Source organism: Panthera leo, chromosome C1, assembly GCF_018350215.1.
Source record: "Panthera leo isolate Ple1 chromosome C1, P.leo_Ple1_pat1.1, whole genome shotgun sequence".
NCBI classification, from domain to species: Eukaryota; Metazoa; Chordata; class Mammalia; order Carnivora; family Felidae; genus Panthera; species Panthera leo.
Genome location: NC_056686.1, coordinates 194,060,834 through 194,081,254, shown reverse-complemented (window position 1 = coordinate 194,081,254; position 20,421 = coordinate 194,060,834). Strand labels below are relative to the sequence as shown.

The 20,421-nt window shown below is 36.9% G+C and overlaps 1 protein-coding gene across 9 annotated transcripts in view; it reads left to right on the top strand.

Annotated features, from left to right (window-relative positions):
- Positions 1-6,957: 6,957 nt before the first annotated feature.
- Positions 6,958-20,421, top strand: part of KANSL1L (KAT8 regulatory NSL complex subunit 1 like) — a 134,043-nt gene continuing 120,579 nt past the window's right edge. For 3 of the 9 annotated variants that reach the window (XM_042950004.1, XM_042950003.1, XM_042950000.1), the window contains exon 1: positions 6,958-7,070. The gene's annotated coding sequence lies outside the window, so the exon portion shown is untranslated. Of the gene's footprint in view, positions 7,071-10,490; positions 10,760-20,421 lie in introns of those variants that run through there. The other 6 variants (XM_042950005.1, XM_042950007.1, XM_042950009.1 and 3 more) reach the window with 4 other exon arrangements.

Below are 20,421 nucleotides of genomic sequence, written 5' to 3'. Positions count from 1 at the left end.
TATAGGCCTAATTTTAAAAGTGGCTCCTCTAATGGTCATGGGATGGTCTTTATTATTCATGTCTAGAGTGAAAGAATGCACTTCTGCCCAGCATTTTGGCCATAAGAGCTGAAATTTAGTCTCATGGAGCTAGTTTTAGTCACATGCACACCTTTGAGCCAATGACTGTGCCAAGGGAAATGAAATGCATTAATTGACCCAAGCCAATTTGGGCCCACTTTGAAGCGTAGTGGTAGGAGCAGATTCACTCAGAGTACATCAGCTTGGTGGAGGGCTGGAAACCAGCATGAAAATCAGGAGAATGTTAGGAAAAGGAAATTGTGGGATAGAACCAAATAGGCAACTAACACATACCTGCTATAATAACCACAAACTAGGGGCTCCCAGGCGGCTCAGTCGGTTAAACGTCTGACTTCGGTTCAGGTCATGATCTCACAGTTTGTGAGTACAAGCCCTGCATTGGGCTCTCTGCTATCAGCACAGAGCCAGCTTTGGATCCTCTGTCCCCCACCCTCTTCTCTGCCCCTCCCCACTTGTTCCCACTCTGTCTCTCTGTCTCTCTCTATCTCTCTCTCAAATAAATATTTTTTAAGTCTCTGAAAAAAAAAAACCCAAAAAACTACAAACTTGCCTTGAAGATTGTCACATCTCAAATGAGACAATGTCTAATTTGTTGGTGCCATTTAAGAATTTTTTGATGGGACTTTATTAGTAGAGTTTTAATATTCATCCATGCACAAGTCTCCTTTCTGGGCACGTGAGAAATTTATATTTCCTGGTTATCTTGCAATTGGGCAGAGCCATGTGACTAGTCCTTGCCAATGAATTTTGGATACAAGGGATGTGTGTGTCTTACCCTGTGGCAGCACTTGTAGAAGTGATTAAGTGACAGAAGATCAAAGCATGGAATACAGATCCAACATATGGCAGAAAAGGGCTCTGGATAGTTACCTGTACCTGCAACAGACTTGTGTGAGATAGAAACAAACTTTTTTTTGGTCTCAAATCATTGACTTGGGTGTTTTTCATTACTGCTTCCTAACCTGACTCATCTTGACAAATACAAATTTCATATGTTCTTACAATTGACATGTAACTGAGGAAATAGAACTAATACAATAGAAATGTAACACTAGTGATCCCAAGAAATACCATGATGTTCAGATTTCATGTGAAATGAATCAGAATGTTGGGATAGTTTTTTGAGTGTGGTGATGTCTGACCAGCATTTCCAGATACACTTCTTTAGTGAAGCACCTATGAGATTAGTGTTCTGAAAACAAAGCTTTTATCATTTCACTTACTTATACAATAATCTTCAATGGTTCCACTGTTACTGAACTTTATATTCCTTACTTAGTGTCTTGCCTCGAAGCCTTCTACATTTTGGTCCTAACCTACTTTTGCAGACGGATGCACCATTATTCTTTCTAATTTCATCAGTGTGTTCATCATTCTCAACACTCCTGGACACAGCCACAGAGCCTGAAAAGGGAATGTAGTTCAAAAAATTTCTTTAGGTGTTTTTGTTTGTTTGTTTGATATCCTTTCAACCCCTAGCAGCTTGCTACATTTAGCAGCTCCAGTTTTAGACATTTTGCTTTGCGAATTGGTGGAAACCATTGACTAACCAACATCTATTCTCCCTTTCTTTCTAAGTGATCCTATATTATTCCTAATAATCCATGCATTATTGGAGGTAACAATGTGTTCAACTTTAGTTGTATTTGTTAGTCTCTCTTGCAACTAGATATATCCACAAGAACAAACTGTAGAATTGTGGAGAGGGACGTCAGAAGAGGAAGAGAGAGACTTAAAAGCTCTGTTTCCCTTGCGTCCTTTTCCTATCTGCTGCCTGGTAAGTGGATATGGTGGCTGGAGTGCTGGTGGCATGGTCTCAGGAGCCATCTGGGACCATGAAGTTACTTTGAGAATGAAGTCAAGACTGAGAATGGCAGAAGAGAATAATAGAAAGCAGCCTGGGTCCTTGGTGACCTTGTGGAGTTTCTATATCAGCTTGGGGCTACCTACCTTTAAACTTTTTTTTTCCCAATGTTGCATTAACTCTTAAGGTGCATCATTATATGCATTATTAAGAAAGCCCATTACCAGTCAAACTGATATAATGAATTCTTATTGCACCAGCACTGAGGTTATTTCAATTTCAGAAATGTTAAATTGTAACAAAAAAAATGTGTTTCAGAATCAGCAAAATATAACAGAGATAATCAACTCTTTTGCTTACAGTGGTCATTATTTTGGGCTTTTGGATACATTTCATATGGATTATCTGCATCCTAACAATACAGACTGATTTTTAATTTTTCTGCCTGCATTTTGGACTCAATGCTCCTTCAAATTTCTGAGTTGACTTCAAGCAGAGTCCTTGTTTTAAAAATCAAGTTTATTGAAGTATAATTCTCAGACATTGGCATGTACCTGTTTTAAGTATGGTTTGATGAGTTTTGACAAATGCATGCACCCATTTAACTTCCAAAATGGTCAAATTATAGAATATTTCCAACACCCTTTATACTTATCCTGGCCAATTCCCCCTACCCCAGGCCTAAGCAACTGCTTTCTGTCATGATAGGTTAAATTTGAATTTTCTAGAGCTTTATATAAATGGAATCATAAAATATTTACTCTCTTTTGAGTCTGGCTCCTTTCATTCAGCATACTGTTTGAGACTCATCTATGTTGTTCTGTATATCAATATATTTTTTTTCTTTTTTATTGCCAAGCAATATTTCATTATATGGATGTACCACCATTTTTTAACTTTTTAGCAGGTGATGGTTCTTAGGGTTGTCTCCAGTTTGGGGCTATTGTGAATAAAGTTGCTATCTGTATACATGAAGAGTCATTTTTTATTCCCCTACAGGCATGGGCCAGTTCTGGCCACTCTTGTATCCTGCCCTGGTTCTAAGAATCTTATAGCTCTGGCTACGTAGCCCTGCCCTTTGTCTGCTTGTTGTTGACACTGACTAGTTCGAGGTAAATCTATCCTGAATAGGAGTTATCATCTATTAGCCCTGCTACTTCTCCTATCCCACTCTGTAAACATGACCGTAAAACGAAAGAATTAAATATACTAGCATATAAAAGTGGAGAACACTTGCCCTGGGCATGGAAATTTTTGGAATAAATCGTACAGGCTTTCAAATTAGCTTTCTGTTCCATGAGAGGTAGTGGGGAAGAGACTCTGGATTTGGAGCTGGGCAGGTCTGTCTTCACATCCCACATTGGCCATACCTTATTAGTGTGAGAATTTGAATACATTATTTAACCTCACTGAGTTGCTTCCCCCCTCCCCACACACACCCCAACCTGGAAATTGAATATAAAACTCACTTTGCAAAATGTGAGAATTAAATGCATGCATGCATTCAACAAATATGTATTGGAAACCTACATGTGCTGGGCCCTGCCTAGGATCTGGGGATACAGCAGTGAGCAAAACAGTAAAAGTTCGTGACCTCATGGAGTTTACATTCTACCCAGAGAGACAAGACAATGAAAAACAAAAGAATCAAAATCAGTGTTGTTAGATGGTGGAAGGTACCATGGGGAAAAATAGAACAGGGAAGAGAGAAAAGGATGCACTTGTAACTCCTCCTTGACTGTGTCCTGCTTGAGACTAGAATATGATCTTTTTCCTGTATCACTAGCATTTATCATAATGTCAGCTGTATATTAAATGCTGCACACATGTTTCCTGAATGAAAAGAGTGACAGAATAAAAACCAGTGTTGAGGAGAGAAGTTTATCTCATGAAATCATTGTAATACTGCTTACCTGGACACTTTTATGTGCTTCTAGACAGGTAATAATTATGTCAGCAAGAATGGTGCCCTTCCCTTCTCCTTGTTCTTGCTGGATTCTGTAAGTCTCCTAGCCATCGTTATATTTTTTCTTAGAAATCAGAATGTCTTTAATGTACCCTCTTTATAATAATATATCCTTGCTAAAAAAAAAATTAACTATGTGCATTTTTCAGGATTTGCAGAATAAGGAATATGGAAAACAGTTTGAGAAATGGTTCAATATGTCAGCTTTCATATTAAAGAGCTTTGGTATTCTACATTTCTGGAAAATCATCATGCATATGCTACAAATATTAGAGTATTTAGAGTAATGTCCAGTGTCAATAGATAATGTGCTTAATATTCGGTTAAGTGGGGCAAAAAAACCCCACAAACAACTGTGTGCAATATCATCTCATACATATAAAGTACAGCAGGATTTACAGATGACTGTGCTTTTCTTCTTTGGGCTTTTCTACATTTTTTATTTTTACTTTTTAATATTTTTTTTAATGTTTATTTATTTTTGAGAGGGAGAGACAGACAGAGTGCTTGTTGGGGGAGGGGCAGAGAGAGAGGGAGACACAGAATCAGAAGCAGGCTCCAGGCTCCATCTGAGCTGTCAGTACAGAGCCTGACATGAGGCTGGAACTCATGAACTATGAGATCATGACCTGAGCTGAAGTTGAACACTTAAGCGAGTGAGCCACGCTGGCGCCCCTTGGTTTTTCTACATTTTTTTAGACCAAACCTGTATTATTAATCACTTCCTACCTCCCCCAAATTTCTATTATTTTTGAAGGTTCAAGAACTGAATATGAAAGAAATGAGAACTTATATTTGAATGATGGCTTTGATTGAAATATTTATTTAAGGTCTACAAATTTGGCAGGCTGTAGGACTGACCACAAGATAGAAGTTTTAACCTGGAGTATTGGAAATAGCCTATCTTCGGGTTGTTTGATGAACAAACTAGATAATGTATGTAAAAACGCCTTCTGAATTATAACTTGTTTAATTACAAAGCTTAATGCCTGTACCATCCTCTACAAATTCCACCAGGGCAGGAACTTTGTTTATGGCTGTATCTCCAATACCCATCATAAAACATGTGTGCAATAAACATTTAGTAAGTACATGAATACTTTGTTTTCATAAATGATAATTATTTCATAAAAGAAAACTGTATCCTCCACTCATTTGAATGCACTACAATTCCTTCAGGTTAAAATCTGAATTCCTGCTATTCAAGATTTATTCAGTCTAGTTGACATGTACTTTTCAAGGCCAATGATATAAACACCACCTCTACTCAAAGATACTATCTCCTGATTGATGTCTTCTCTCTTCTCTGCCCAAAGTCTTTAAAAATATCCAGCTCAAATTAAAATTTTCCTTTGAACTACCTCAACACTCATTTGACTTCTCAGACTGTTAATTAAAAAATAAAACATTTAGGGGCACCTGGGTGGCTCAGTTGGTTAGGCTTCCAACTCTTGGTTTTGGCCAAAATCAGATACCACTGTTTCCTGAGTTTGAGCCCCACACTGGGCTCTGTGCTGGTGGCTCGGAGTCGGCTTGAGATTCTCTTTTTCTCCCTCTCTGTCTGCCCCTCCCCCATTCACTCTTTCTCTTTCAAAAATAAACTCAAAAAATAAATAAAACACTTTAATGTCTTATTTTTGCATTTCTGTCCAAAAGGACAAGGACAACCTTTTGAATATAGTAAATGTCCAATAAGTAATTATTGATTTAACTATTTTCATAACACACTATTCGCTTACAATTTTTATTCCAGTGAAGGTAAATCAATTTCCTGAAACTCTTCCCTTACCCCATATGAAGGTGTAATTATTGTCATGAACAATTTTCAGAAAGCATTCTCTGCTATAAATGCAGCTTGTCATAGAAAGTATTTCAGTAACGGCCCAATCCACTAGAAAAATCGAGAACGAGGCAGTTATTTTCTAATTCCAGTAATCTGTGTTATGCCTTACCCTTTGTTGTAACTCCAATTCCTTGGACTCCCCCCTCCCCCTGCCATGATCTTATCCAATTAATAAGGTTGAAATAATGCCATTTGTCTTTTTGGAGCTAAAATTCTAGTGTGCTTTATTCCCTAAATCTTTTTATGTGTAAATTAGGCGCTTAAGAAAACCTGTAGTACATCATCTAAGGAGTTAGATTTTAAAAAGTTTATTAAAAAAAAAAAAAAAAAGTGCGCGTGTGGGGAAATGTCCGGGTGTAGTTTAGTTGTGAGTGGAGCGGTGGGCCAGGTGCAACTCTCAGAAACGTTTTTATGTGTCCCTGGCCAACTATCTCCACACAAAACCCGGTTTATTTATTTGCGCTACTGCGGTACAGAGCTAACTCTACCGCCACTCAAACTAGCTTTGTGCAGATTTAAAAATGCTTGAGCGAGCGGCTCCTGAGTTTTACCATAAAACGACCCAGCTGGATCCAGCACAGTTTTGTCACCCTATTTCAGGGCCTCTCGACGGTCGTACAGAATTAGGACTTTGGATTTGAGCGCAGAGCGTGTATACAAGCAAACGCAAGGAGATTTATAGATTTGGCAACTGTGACAAAGCTTTAAAACTTGCCCCTCAAGTCGCAACACGGGATGATCGGGACGCCAGGAGCCGGCGCAGCCCCAGCGCGGGCGGTAGGGCGTCATGCAGCCCGACTTTCCCTTCGATTTGCTTTTCCTGTCACGGTGGTACAGAAATAGCAAAGCAAGGGCGGGAAGTCGCCCGCCCGTATTTTCGGTGCGTGTGTGCGCGCGCGCGCGCGTGCCTGTTTCCCGCTGGCAAGGGAACAGGCAAGAAGCGAGAACGACCCGGAACCCGCCCCCGGGGAGCCGCCGTGCCTCTGCACCAGGGCTCGGGCGTTGCGCTTCAGCCACTTCCAGAACGCTCCAAGTAGCTTATGCAGGCCCCGCCCCTTGCCGGGGTTTCCCCGCCACCCGCGCTCATTTGCATGGCGCTTCCCCTCCCCCGCTGCCATTGGCTGGCGTCGCGCCCCGCCCACTGCCCCTCCACCACGGCAGGGTTCCGTCCCCGAGCCGCCCGGAGCTGCGGGCAGCGGGCGGACTGTTAAACCGCGGCGGCGGCGGCCGGGGCGGGAGCGGGGCGCGCTCTGGAGACGAGTCAGCGGCGCCCCGGGTGGGGGGAGGCGGGCGGGCAGCTAGAGATCACCTCAGCAGCCCCCACCACGGCCGGACCGAAGGTGCGGCGGCGGAGGGGAGCCCGGGCGCCCCAGCAGGCGAGTGGCCGGCGTCTCAGCGGCGGGCTGAGGGGGGTGGGTCTCCTCTGCCGGGGACGGCGGCAGCGCGGGGAGGGGAGAGCGGAGAAGACCGCCGGGTGGACTTGCGGGCCCGGCAGCCGAACGGCAGCCCCTTCGCCCCCCGAATTCTCTGGGCTGTTGGACTCTGGGTCCCGGCACAGGATCGCGCTCTAGGGCAGGGGTCGGACCGCAGCCAAATTTAAACGGCTAAACCTAACAGCCTTGGCAGAAGCTGAGGGGAGGGGAGAGAAGGAGTGAAGGGAGGGGTGGGGGCGGACCTAGGCGCGGTCACGTGGGGGCAGGGGAGGGGCTTGGCAGGCCTCCCTTTTGTTTTGGCTGGCGCGTGCGCAGAAGGCAGAACACGTGGTTTCCTGGGCCCGCCCCTTGATTTAGCGGCCGCTCCTCTGCGGGTGCGGTTGTGGTGTCGGCTGTTTTGGGAGAGCTCTGAAGCGGAGCTGTGTTAGATGTGACCCTTGTTTTCTTTATTTTATACTTTGTTTCAGGCATACGTTGATTTGGTCTTTGGAATTAGATGGGGTGGAGAGGAATCTAAAGAATTATTAAGGAATGGTGTTGCCAAGTTTGTGTTGCTTCTAGGTGTTCTGAAGGGACCGACGTTGCTGGAAAATTTGAGGATATGTGGTGATTGGTAGCCAGAAATACAAAGCTGTTTTCTAGTCATTAAAGAAGAGGCTAGCTTTGCATACAAGAGGGAAGGCACTGGATGGACCCTCTTGTAATGCTTTCTTAACTTCGAGAGAATTAGTGTTTGTTTGGTTCCCTGCCCGGCAGATCCACTCCACCCTTTACCTCGGATCAGCTGTGAGGCGCGGCGCGGGGAGGTGGGGGGTTTTGGCGATTTCTTCTTATTTTTTTTAACTGAGGGAAGCACATTCCTTTTTGATTCCCCAAACTTTAGTCAGCTGGTGAGGTTTAAGAGGGTAACTTATTTCGTCTTAACTCAGTTTGCTTAACTTGGTGCTGAGTTTGGGTCGGTAGGAATGTTTTTAAAATGCAGGATTGGGGTAGTTTTGTTACCTACCAATTAAACGTAAGAGATATTTACCAGTACAGACAAAACTGGCGGTGTTTTTTGACTAGGTAAAAGAGGCTTTAAAAATAATTCAATATTGGAGAAAAACTTGGTATTCTGGAATGTAGATTACTTGAGAAAGAGGTTTAGCGTCGAGTGGTTTCTGCTGTTTCCAATTTTTAACTAGCTGTTTCCTTGGGCAAGTCACAACCCCTCTGATCTCAATGTTTGTTTCGTCTTGCAGATAGTTTCATAATATCCCTGCTTTAAGAGATTGTTATGATAATTAAATACTTTCTGTTAGTAAAAATCTTCACCAAGCATTACAAATACAGAAATTGCTAAGGAATACGGTTTTATAGCAAAAGTCAGGTTTTTTTTTTTTTTTTTTAATCCAGCATACTGGAAGAGTATAAACGGTGAATGAATCATGAAATAGGATATATTTGAATATCTTTAATACCTGTTGTAACTATTATTTTTGATTCTTCTCCACTTTGCTCCTATTTACTCAGATCAGCGTCAAGGTTGCCACCATTTTTCTGTAGTTTTAACCTAGGTAATCATTATTTCTCTTCCCCAGCCCTTCTAGAGTTTCACATGATTTTTAAAAAATCCAGGCCAGTTCTATCACATTTATTTTTTACATTTATTTTTTGTGCGTCATAGGTGCCATTTCTAAATAGCAATTGCTTACTTAATCTTATTATAAAATAATTTGGAAAATAAAGATGAGTGCAACTAAGAAAAATACAATTTGTGTTTCTCTCTAATTATGCCTATTTGTGTATTTTCCCTATAACTGGGTTCATGTGTTATTTTCATTTAACTCTACCTCGTAAACGTTCCGATGTCATTAGTCTTTGAAAAGTTATTTTTAGTTGCTTAAAATTATATCATGTAACTATCATATTTAAAATTTTTCCTATTGGCAGATGTTTGGGATGTTTCTGATGTTTTGCTAAAGTGTAAACTTCACTACAGAGAATCACCTTTTACATAAACCTTTGAAAAATTTTCCCCCCTTAGGTTTGTAAAAAAGAAATTACTAGGTCAGAGTCTGTGTGTGTGTGTGTGTGTGTGTGTGTGTGTGTGTGTGTTTAAGGCTCTTGAACATCACCAAACTACCTTCCAGAATGTTGTAACTAGTATGACACAGTGTATCTAGTATATGAGCCAACCTCACATTATATCTTTTTTCCTCTTCTAGTTATTAGTATTGAAACAAAAAATCTTGCTTTAATTTGCATTAAATTTTTTTTCCACTGATGTTTTGTGACCCATATATTTTATTTTCCTAACTTGTAAGCTGCTGGAAGGAGAAGAGTGTATTTCATATTTGACATTCTGCTAATCACAAAGTGGGTGATCAGTGAATACTTGCCATTTGGCTATTAATATTTACCTTTTTGACCTCTGGAAGATTAGGAAGTGATGTCTTGCCTTTTTTGTCTTATTGAGTTTACCAGTACATTGTTGGCAACGTACTGTCATTGTGATTGATTCATTAGAGTACTCCCTTCATGTGGGGGACTCACTGCTCTTCTCAGAGATGTCTACTAAAAGGTCCAGTGACTTCTCATTGTTCAACTGCTACATTATCCAAGAGCTCCAGCCAGTTTTTATGCCACTTATCACAATGACTTAAACTATTTCATTTCCTTTATTCATTTATCTATCTTGTATAGAATTCACTTACAAATTTCATTTTGATCATTCTAGTTTCACAGGTAGCCTTTACTGGGTTATTATTTTTTTAAAGCCTAATGTCTAAAGTTTCTTTGTTTTATTCACATTGTTCTTGATAGTCCACCAATTATTGCCTATAACATATTTTACTGCCTTTAACCTACATAAACTTTATATGTATCTGTACTTTTTATTTTCCTTTATTCAGTTATTTTCCTCTCATGTCCTTTGGCATTTGTCTATACTGTATTAGATTGTGAAGGAGGCAGAAATCTGTTTCTTTTGGTTTTAGAATTGTGTTTAGGATTGTTTACTAGTTGACTTCCTCAAGTTAAAAACTGCAAGGAATGGGGCTACTTGCAACAGAAGTGACCGGTAATAGGGACTTTGCAACCAATTTACTGACTTTAAAGCATATTGTCTTCTACCTCTATCCTAAAGTCCTGACTGTATTACAGTACTTTAATGGAATGCTGTATATAGGGATGACCCCGAATTATCAATACAATCTTACATTACTTTCTGTATTTTATCTTCAATTTAGAAAGGCAAGGAGGGTGTATCATTTACACACAATTTCTTTTAATTTTTTTCCTCTTAAATGTTGTCTTAAAGAGAGATTTCCGTGAACTGTGCTCCTTATTCCATGTAGGATAAGTAAAAAAACAAATGTTAATAAAAATGGTAATATTGTACTTGCCTGTAGACAGTATAATGAAAATCTGAAGACCATTCGTAATGAAGGTTTTTAATACTTGATTCGTAATGAAGGTTTTTAGAAGCATGTTTTATTTCTACACACATGTGGCAGTTCTCTATAAGTATTCAGAATTGTGAGAAAATTCATTTATAATATTGAGGTTTTATTAATATTTGTAATGCACCTTGTATTTATTGTCTGTTTCCAGTCCTATAAGTCCAAGAATTCTCAAGCATGTTTTTCAAGGTAATTTAAAAAAATCGTTTGGTAGTAGATCATTCATTAATCATTGTTTAACGACATGAAATTAAATTGAAACAAATGTGATAGTGTATTTCTAAATGTAAATTTCTGAATCCAAGCGGATGTACACAGAAAAAAACCCTTCATTTATATTCCTATGAGTCATGCACTTAAAACTGAATAGTAATAATTCTGCTTGAAGTATGATCTGTTTGATGTGTTATGTGGCCACCCAAGTGGCTTTATCTTTAATTAAATTCCTTTAGTCTTCAAAGAGAATTCCTTTTTAGGGATAGTTTTCAAAGTGGAAGAAGTTCTTGCTATAAACATTACTGAGTACAGAGTACTGAGCCAACTGTACCCTGGTCATGCCAATTACTGCAGTGTTTTCTGCTGTAAATTGAGAATGCCTGTATGTAACAAACCTTAAAAACATGACACTCTATTTTATATCTTCCATCAGTTCCTGTATTTTTGAGGAGTAAAATTATACCAGTATAAACTCTCATTGCTTCTGTTGTTTTAATTGGAATTTTTCTTTATGAGTTATAAATTTAAAATTTTGAATTTTTAAATATTTTATTAATATTTGAAAGAGCTTCTCTCATACTTTGCTAAGAGAATTTGGCTTTTTTGCCTTTTCTTTCTCTGACTTTTATAATGGATCAGCTGTCTGAAACACATTTAAGTTGTAACTGTGGAAAATAATTTTTGTCCCTACTTCAGGCTTCTCTCTCTCTCATAATGCTGTTGGTAGTTTTTATTGTTTTAAACTTGTAGATGAGTCTGCCTTATTTGTGATACTGTAATTCCTAGTTTGTGTTACTGCATTTAAGAGAACTGGGATTATCCAGATTCCAGTTCAAAGAGTAAATTAATGTTCCGGGTAGATTTGAATAGGATATTTTCCATGGACTCTGTGGGATATACATTCATGTGCTAGAATATAAATCATAGTCAAAGTCTGGAGTATTTTAGGGGGTGGAAAATCAGATTTGGCGTTTAATTTTTGTTCATTTTCAGAAGGAAGGATGGTTTTTCTTATCTAAATTATCTAGATTATCAGTTTCAATTCTGAAGATAGACTAGAGTAGCAAACTTTTTTAAAAAATTATTTTTTTTAGAGGGAAAGAGAGCACATGTGGGAGCAGGGGAGTAGCAGAGGGAGAAGGAGAATCTCAAACTGGCTCCACACTCATGCGGAGCCTAACACGGGGCTCAATCCCGCAATGCTGGCATCATGACTTGAGCTGAAATCAACAGTTGGATGCTCAACTGACTGAGTCACCCATGCACTCCTAGATTAACAAACTTTTGATTTTATTTTTTTTAAAGAATGTATGCCAAACGTTATTTGGTATATGTGACTTACATATTGTAAAGATTTGATCTGCCAAGTGTTGGGACCAACTCAGTAATTATTGACATCGTAAGTATCTCATTACGTACATACCAGTTTTGAGGGATGACATATTTACTTTATCTCATGAGGTCTACAGGAGTGTTTTACATTTAATTAATACTAAATTCATAAATCTGATTTATAAATATTAAATTACTAATGGAAATGTTTTGTAGACATCAGGGCAAAGCTTTTTATTTGTGGTAATATAGCAACTAATTTCTTTCTTAATTCACAATGAATGTGTTGGATTAAATTGTAGACCAAATATCAGAATTTATGATACAGACTTTAGACTCTTTTTTATAGTGGATTAATTTGATTGTATATAATAATGAAGCTTAATATGGCCAAAACAAAAGACAAAAAGTTTTGATTTTTTTGTGGTTTTTAAATGTTTGTTATTTAAAGGCATAAACTTTGAGGGCACATAGGTGGCTCAGTCGGTTAAGCATCAGACTCAATTTCGGCTCAGGTCATGATCTCACGGTTCATGAACTCAAGCACTGCATTGGGCTCTGTGCTGACAGCATGGAACCTGCTTGGATTTCTCTCTCTGCCTCTCAAAATAAATACATAAACTTAAAAAAAAAAAAGCATAAACTTTGGCTTGTTTCACTGCAGTTTTTTCTCTGGTTTGTATTTTTTGGAAAAATGGACTGTTGGCTGTAGGGTTATTTAGTTAAGTGGATTATCTGTAACAGATTTATAACAGATAGGTTTTTGGTTTTGTTTTTTGCCACACACAAAATGTCAGGGCTTGGATGTGCTAAGGTATTTAATTAATTAATTACTATTTAAATTGAAATGTTAGTTGAAAACTTTGTTGTAAAAACACAGAAGCGAAATTCATGCTCAGGAAATAGTTGATTTTTGGATTATCGAGAAGAGTTGCTTCTTGACAGATAATCAGAATAATCTGACTAGTTGCTTTCTTTGAAAGGGTACTGGTTGGTTCCTAAGCTTGCAGTTTTGTTTCTTAAATCCTGTTTGCTTAATATTTTACTTTTTTATGTTGTGGTCAAAAGGAGTTTTTCTCTGTTACCTGTTTCAGGTTCTTTAAAGTCCTATATATGAAACTCTTAGAAGGGGGGCCTGTTTTGCCTGATTATCTTAGGTGCATATGAAATAAATGGTGCCTACAGTAAATAGAGTACAGTATTTACAGTATTTTAGCAGCTAGAAAGAAATTTCTTAGATTTAGCTAAGGTCTAAATGCTTTTTTCCCCACACAATTATGTGCATGATTAGAAACTGAATAATAGAACCCAGAATAATTAGAAACTAGATATTCATAAGATCAAGATGCTTCTTTGAAAGCTTTTGCCTTTTCCATATTCTTTTTGAATAACATAAAATATTAGTGTCTAAAAATACTAAACAATATGTTTAGCTAAGAACTTTGGGAACTGAAATATTTTAGTTAATGGTTGATTCTTGTTTACTTAGGGGGACTATATACTTTATACTTTGTACTGTCCAGTAAGGTAGGCTTTAATCACATGTGTGACTATCAAGCATTTGAAATGTGGCTAGTCCAAATTGAGTTCATGCTAAATGTAAAAAACCCTGGATTTTGTGACTTAGCAAACATACAAAACATAAAATTTCCCTTCAAGATATGTTTATATTACAGATTGAAATAATGTTTTGTGTATAATGGGTTCAGTAGAATTAAAATTAATTTCATGGTTTTTGTTTTTTTCTTTTTAAAGTAGCAAGTTTAAAATTAAATGCGTAACTCACATCATATTTTTGTTGGACGGCAATATTCTATACTACCATTTCTTAGCCTTAAGACTCCTTTCATAGTAAAATCTCATGTACCTCCTTTCTCGACATAAATTTTTTTTTTTTTTTTAATGTTTGTTTATTTTTGAGAGAGACAGAGTGCAAGCAGGGGAGGGGACAGAGAGAGACACAGAATTCGAAGCAGGCTGCAGGATCCAAGCTGTCAGCACAGAGCCTGATGCAGTCTTGAACTCAAGAATCCTGAGATCATGACCTGAGCCAAAGTCAGCCGCTTTACTGAGCCACCCAGGCACCCCCTTCCTTGACATTTTAAAATACAGCTGGCCCTTGCACAACGTGGGGGTTAGGGGTCCTGACCACCCCCATACAGTCACAAATCTACATAAAACTTTTGACTCCCCCAGAACTCAACTACTAATAGCTTACTGTTGATTGAAAGCCATAACATAAATAGCTGATTAACACGTATTTTGTATGTTATATGTGCTATATATTCTATTACAATAAAATAAGCCTGAGAAAAGAATGTTCTAAAGAAAGTCATGAGAGACAATACATTTACAGTACCTGTTCTGTATTTACTGGAAAAAAAAAAAAACAACACATATAAGTGAACCTACACAGTTCAAACCCATGTTGTTTAAGGGTCAATTGTAAATTTGTTATATTTGATGCTATTAGTTGAAGAAATACTTATTAAGGGCCTGCTTGCTGTGTGCCAAACAATATTATAGGATACAGTACTGAAGGAAAACATTCAAACCCTGCCTTCATGTGGCTTTCATTTTAGTGGGAAAAATACATATGATAAGTAATTTTTAGTAAAAATTTTTACATGAAGTATTGTGAGTATGCTATTGTGTATAACTTAATGTAATATAATTTTAATATAGTGCTTCATTTATCTGGTGACATATGCTATTTTAATTTACTTTTGGCATTTGTCTTGTATGATCTCTGAACTTCGGAATCTGTAGTTTGATATCAAATTAATTTGGAGAAGTTCTTAATTGTTATTCAAATAGTTCTTCTTTTTCATCTTTGCCTTCTGGTATTCCAATTACATGTAAACACATTTTGTAGTTGTCCCACAGTTCTTGGTTGTTCTCTCCCTGGGTTTTGTTTTGTGTTGTTTTGTCTTTTTCCTCTTTGCTTTTCACTTTTGGAAGTTTCTGTTGGCATATCCTCAAGCTCAGAGATTCTCTTCTCAGCCATGTCCAGTCTACTGTTGAGCCCATCAAAGGCATTCTCATTTTTGTTACAGTGTTATTGATCTCTAGCTAATTCCTTTTTGATTCTTTCTTAGAATTTCCATCTCTTTGCTTTTATGATGATGCATCTGTTCTTGCATGCCATCTACTTTTTTTCCTTTAGAGTCCTTAGCAAATTAATTATAGCTTGTTGTTTAAGTTCTTTTAAATTTATAGTTTCATGATTTCAACATTCCTACCATATCTATGTCTGGTTCTGATGCTTGCTTTGTCTCTTCAAACTATATTTTACCCTTTGGTATGCCTTATAATTTCTTGTCGAAAAAGGGGACATGATGTATTGGGTAAAAGGAACTCCAGTAAATCGCCCTTTACTAAGATGTTGGGGAAGCATTCTATAGTCTGATGATTAGGTCTGTCTTTTAGGAAGCCTGTGCCCCTGGGCTGTGAACTGCACAAATGCTTCTGGGGTTTTTTTCCCCCTCTTAGGTAAGAACAGGATGGCTAGAAGGAGCTGGGTTTGGGTATTTCTTTAATTCACTCTTAACTGAGAAAAAGCAAAGCTTTTCAACAGATTGCTTAGAAAGTAATATATGTCACTTTGTTATCCTTCTTTTATTTGACTTCACTGTAATTTGATGGACCTGCTCCTGTTTTCTTTATATACTTTTAAACACTTTGGGATCTCAGTTGCCACACACTCGGGAATTTCCTTCCAATTACTGACTGTACTTTTTAGGACTCTTCTTCTTTGGTAGCTCCTCCTCCTTTGTGGCCGCCCCCCCCCCCCCCCCCCAAATGTGAATGCACTCCAGGGCTTGATCCTGGGCTCCTTTCTTTTCTTTACCTATATTCTCTCCCTAGATAAACTCTTCTAGTCCTTTGGCTTTAAATACTATTTATAACCAATGACTTTCCAAAATAATATCTCTAACTATGAATTTTTGCTTGAACTTTAGACTTGTTTATCTGACTGCTTCCACTTGGATGGCTAATAGGTACTTCAAACTCAACATAACCCAGAAAGTTCTTTCTCCCTCAACCACCTGTTACCCCAAGTCTGCCCAATTTCAGAAAATAACATCACTAATCACTCAGTTGCTCAACCCAAAAATCTAAGAGTCATACTTAATTGCTTTCTTTACCTTAGGCCCCACGAAATCTTGGCTGACAAAAGTTTTGTTAACTGTCTTGAAACATATCTTAGATTCAGATTCATCCTTTTTTTTTTTTTTTTTTTTTTTCCCTCAACTACCTCACTAGTTTAAGCCACCAGTACCATCACTTGTTTAGATTACTTCAAGTAGCTTTTTGGTCTCCCTACTTCTGTTCCTGGAAGGTATTTCCATTCTTTCTCCATACAAACCTTTTCTCTATGGAACAGCTAGAGAGTAATTTTTTAAAAATAAAAATGTAAATTAGATCACATTACTACCTTATCCAAATATCTTCAGTGGTTTTCCTTTGACTTACATAAAATGTCTGTGCAAACCATTTGCTTCTCTGATCTTATTTCCTCTTACTTTCTCTCTCTGGCTCATTATGTTCTAGATATATTTCTTATTTTTGTTCCACAAACACAACAAATTTATTTCTGCTTTCGAGGTTTTTATTAGTTGCCTTTTTCTTGGAAGGCTCTTACCCCCAAATCTTGGTTGGCATGTTATTGTCATTTCAGGTCTCAGAACAGATGTCACCAACACAAAGGCCTTTGTTCATCTACAAATCTAAATTAACTCCCAATGCTGGCATGCTGTATCACTATTTAATTTTTTATAAAAACACTATGGAATCCTTATTTGCTTGATATTTTCTTATTTGTGTATTTATTCTATATCTACCATTTGCTAGAATGTAAGCTCTGTGAGAATGGAAACCTTATTTTTCATGTTCACTCATGTTTCTAGTAACTGGGATAGTGTCTGTTACATGTTGATCAATAAATGTGTATTAATTGAATTGTTAAATGTTTGGTTTTAGATTGAATATATATTAAATGGAGGTTAAAAATCTAGCTTCTACCAAAAATAGACAAAACTATATTTATGACTCAAAGTTGGCCATTTCTTCATTTTCTGCTTTTAAAAAGTTAATTCTTTTTTTTTTCAACTTGTTTATTTCTGTAACTTTTGGAAAGTTTTTATTTTGTTTTGTTTTTAAAAGATGAAATTGGTTTTCAGCTGCCATTCACGAGTACTTCTCTATAAATAACATGTTGTGGTATGGACAGTCTTTATACTCAAATGAAAACCAGATGAGTTGTAGCCAGATATTCTCACTGTCTTGTTTTTTAAATTGACTTCTGAATCCTGGAGATACCTTTAAGTGCTATAAAATAATTGTGATCATACAGAATACAGCTTATGGAATTAAGCTTATGTCATTTTCTTAACGTGTTGGCATTTTTTTATAGTTGGTATTTGTAAGTCTTTAAAATTTGTTTGGCCATTTTTTTCCTTAAATAAGGAAAAAAGCAACCATCATCAAAACTCTGTGCAAGCACAAAAATATTAGAAACATATATCATTCCAAAATACTTGCAAGAAAATTATGGCTGTAGAGTCCACATCAACACATTGTAGTGTATGTACTCCTAGGGGGGAAAAGCTACAGTATGTTGAACAATTGACTGCCACCTGTAGTGTGAAAACTCAAGAACTTGGACTTTTGGGACAAATCAACAGTCACCAGGAATTGTTTAGCTCAATATTGAGGTGAATTTGCAGAATTCATTATTTTATGCTCTAAATCAGTATTCCTTATGCATCTGCCTCTAACCAGTTGTCCATTATGCATAAAAATGAGCTGGTGACTAAAAATAGTTAACAATTTAAAACTATGTAATGGTTGAAACCATTATTTAGAGTTAACCTGAATGGTAACTCCTTATCTTTCAGGAGTATGCACATCTGATTTCTACTAACTTAAACATATGTCTTGTGCATATATATGTCAGAAACTCCTAAGTTACGTTTTGAATAATTTCTTTTGTTTATTTAGTATTTTAATTTTGAGGAAGTCTAGTTTATCAAGTATTTTAACTTTGAGGAAGTCTAGTTTATCATTTTTTTCTCTATGAATAATGTTTTTGGCGTTCTATCCAAAAAATCTTTGTCTAACCCAGAATCAAAGATTTTCTTCTGCATATTTTTCTAGAAGTCTTATGATTTTAAGTTAACTTTTATGTCTGTGATCCATTCTATTGGATGTGACCATTTTTATATAACATGTGAGGTATGGATTAAGTTTCAGGTTTTGCATATGGTTATCTTACTGTTCCAGAACAATGTTTAAAAAAACTAGTCTTTTTACTAGTTTTTACTAAAACTAAAAACTTTTTACTAGTTTTTACTGTTTAAAAAACTAGCCTTTTTACTAATGAATTGCCATTGTATCTTTGTCAAAAATCAGTTGACCATATGTGTGCTGGTTTGTTTTGGAGCTCTGTATTCTTTCTGTTAAGTGTTCATTCTTTTACCAGTGCCATACTTATTTTGACTACTGTAGGTAAATAGGTAGTTTGAATCCTTTAGCTTTGTTGTTTTTCTTGTTTTAGTTTCTAGTTCCATGCCTTTTCCAGTATATTTTTGAATTGGCTTGTTAATATCAGCAAAAAATTCTGCCAAGATTAATTGGGATTGTGTTGAATCTGTAGATCAGTTTAAGAAGAATTAACACTCTAAAATATTGAATAAACTAATACATAAACACAGTGTATCACTCCCATTTATTTAGGTCTTCCTTGATTTTTTTTTAATTGGTGTTTTTTTTTAATTTTTTAATGTTTTTAATTTTAGAAATACAAATGATGTTTGTATCTTGACCTTATCTGCTACCTTAGTAAGCTCATTAGATCTAGGAGCTCTTTGTATAGATCTCTTGGGATTTTCTATGTAGAAAATCATTTCATCTGTGAATAGAAACAGTTTTACTTTTTCCTTTCCAATATGTGTCTTTTATTCTTTCTTCATCTATTCCACAGGCTAGGCCAATAGTATGGTGAGAATACTAGGCCAATAGTATGGTGAGAATAGGAGTGGCGAGAACAGACACCTTGACTCATTACCAATCATAGGGCAAAGGCATTCAGTCTGTCATCATTAATGGTGAAGTAACGCTTAGGCTTTTGCGTAGATGCTCTTTAAACAATTCTCCTTTTCCTAATCTATTATTTTAAAAATAATTAAAATAGGTGTTGTTACTATTTATTACTACCTAAATCTCTGAACACATTTCAAAATCATGACTCGTTTGTTATTAATTCAGTCAATAAATATCTGACAATTTTTGTGTACCAGGCATTGTTTTCAGTGCCAGTGATTAGAATGTTGACCAAAATATAGTTCTCTTAAAATAAATTCCTCAATAGAATGTAATAAAATAATAGGTAATGATTAGTGCTATCAGGAACAATAAACATTATGAGGGAATGGAGTGTCATGAATTGAGGGGCTCAAGCTATTTAACATGTATTAGTCAAGCCAAGACTCTGGTGAGGTGATCGTAGAGCAGAAGTATGAATGAATTGAGGGAGCCAGCCATTTTATCTGTGGAAGATTGTTCCAGGCTGAGAGAATTACAAGTACAAAGTGCCTTGAAGCAGGGACTTTCTGGTGTGTTTTAAGAGTGGCACAGAGGCCAGTGTTGTTGGAGTGTAGTAAATCTAAGAAGAGAGCTGTAGCATATGAAGCATTCAGGGACCTGATAACGTAGAACTTTGTAGATCATAGAAAGGGCGACTTTGGATTTTATTCTAAGTATAATGGTAACCACTTATTTATCCACCAGATATTTACTGAGCATCTGCTGTATGTCAGATACTTTTTCATGTTGATGATAAACCTACCTTGGAGATATTGTGGGTTTAGTTCTACATCCCAAAAAACAAAGCAAATACTGCAATAAAGCAAGTCAAATGAATTTTTTTGCTTTCCAGTGCATACAAAAGTTACGTTTTTACTATACTGTGGTCTATTAAATATGCAATAGCATTATGTCTGAAAAAAAACAATATACAGTTGACCCTTGAGCAACATAGATTTGAACTGTGTATGGTCACTTATACACACAGTATGCTTTCAATAAGTATAGTATTGTAAATGTATTTTCTTAATAACTTTTTTCTCTAGCTTTAGTGTAAGAATATACTATATATTACATATAACACGTGAAATGTGTTAATTGACTATATTATTGGTAAAGTTTCTAGTAGTTAAGTTTTGGGGAATCAAAGTTATATATGGATTTTCAACAGCATTGGTAGTTGGCACCCCTAACCCCTTCGTTGTTGAAGGGTCAAC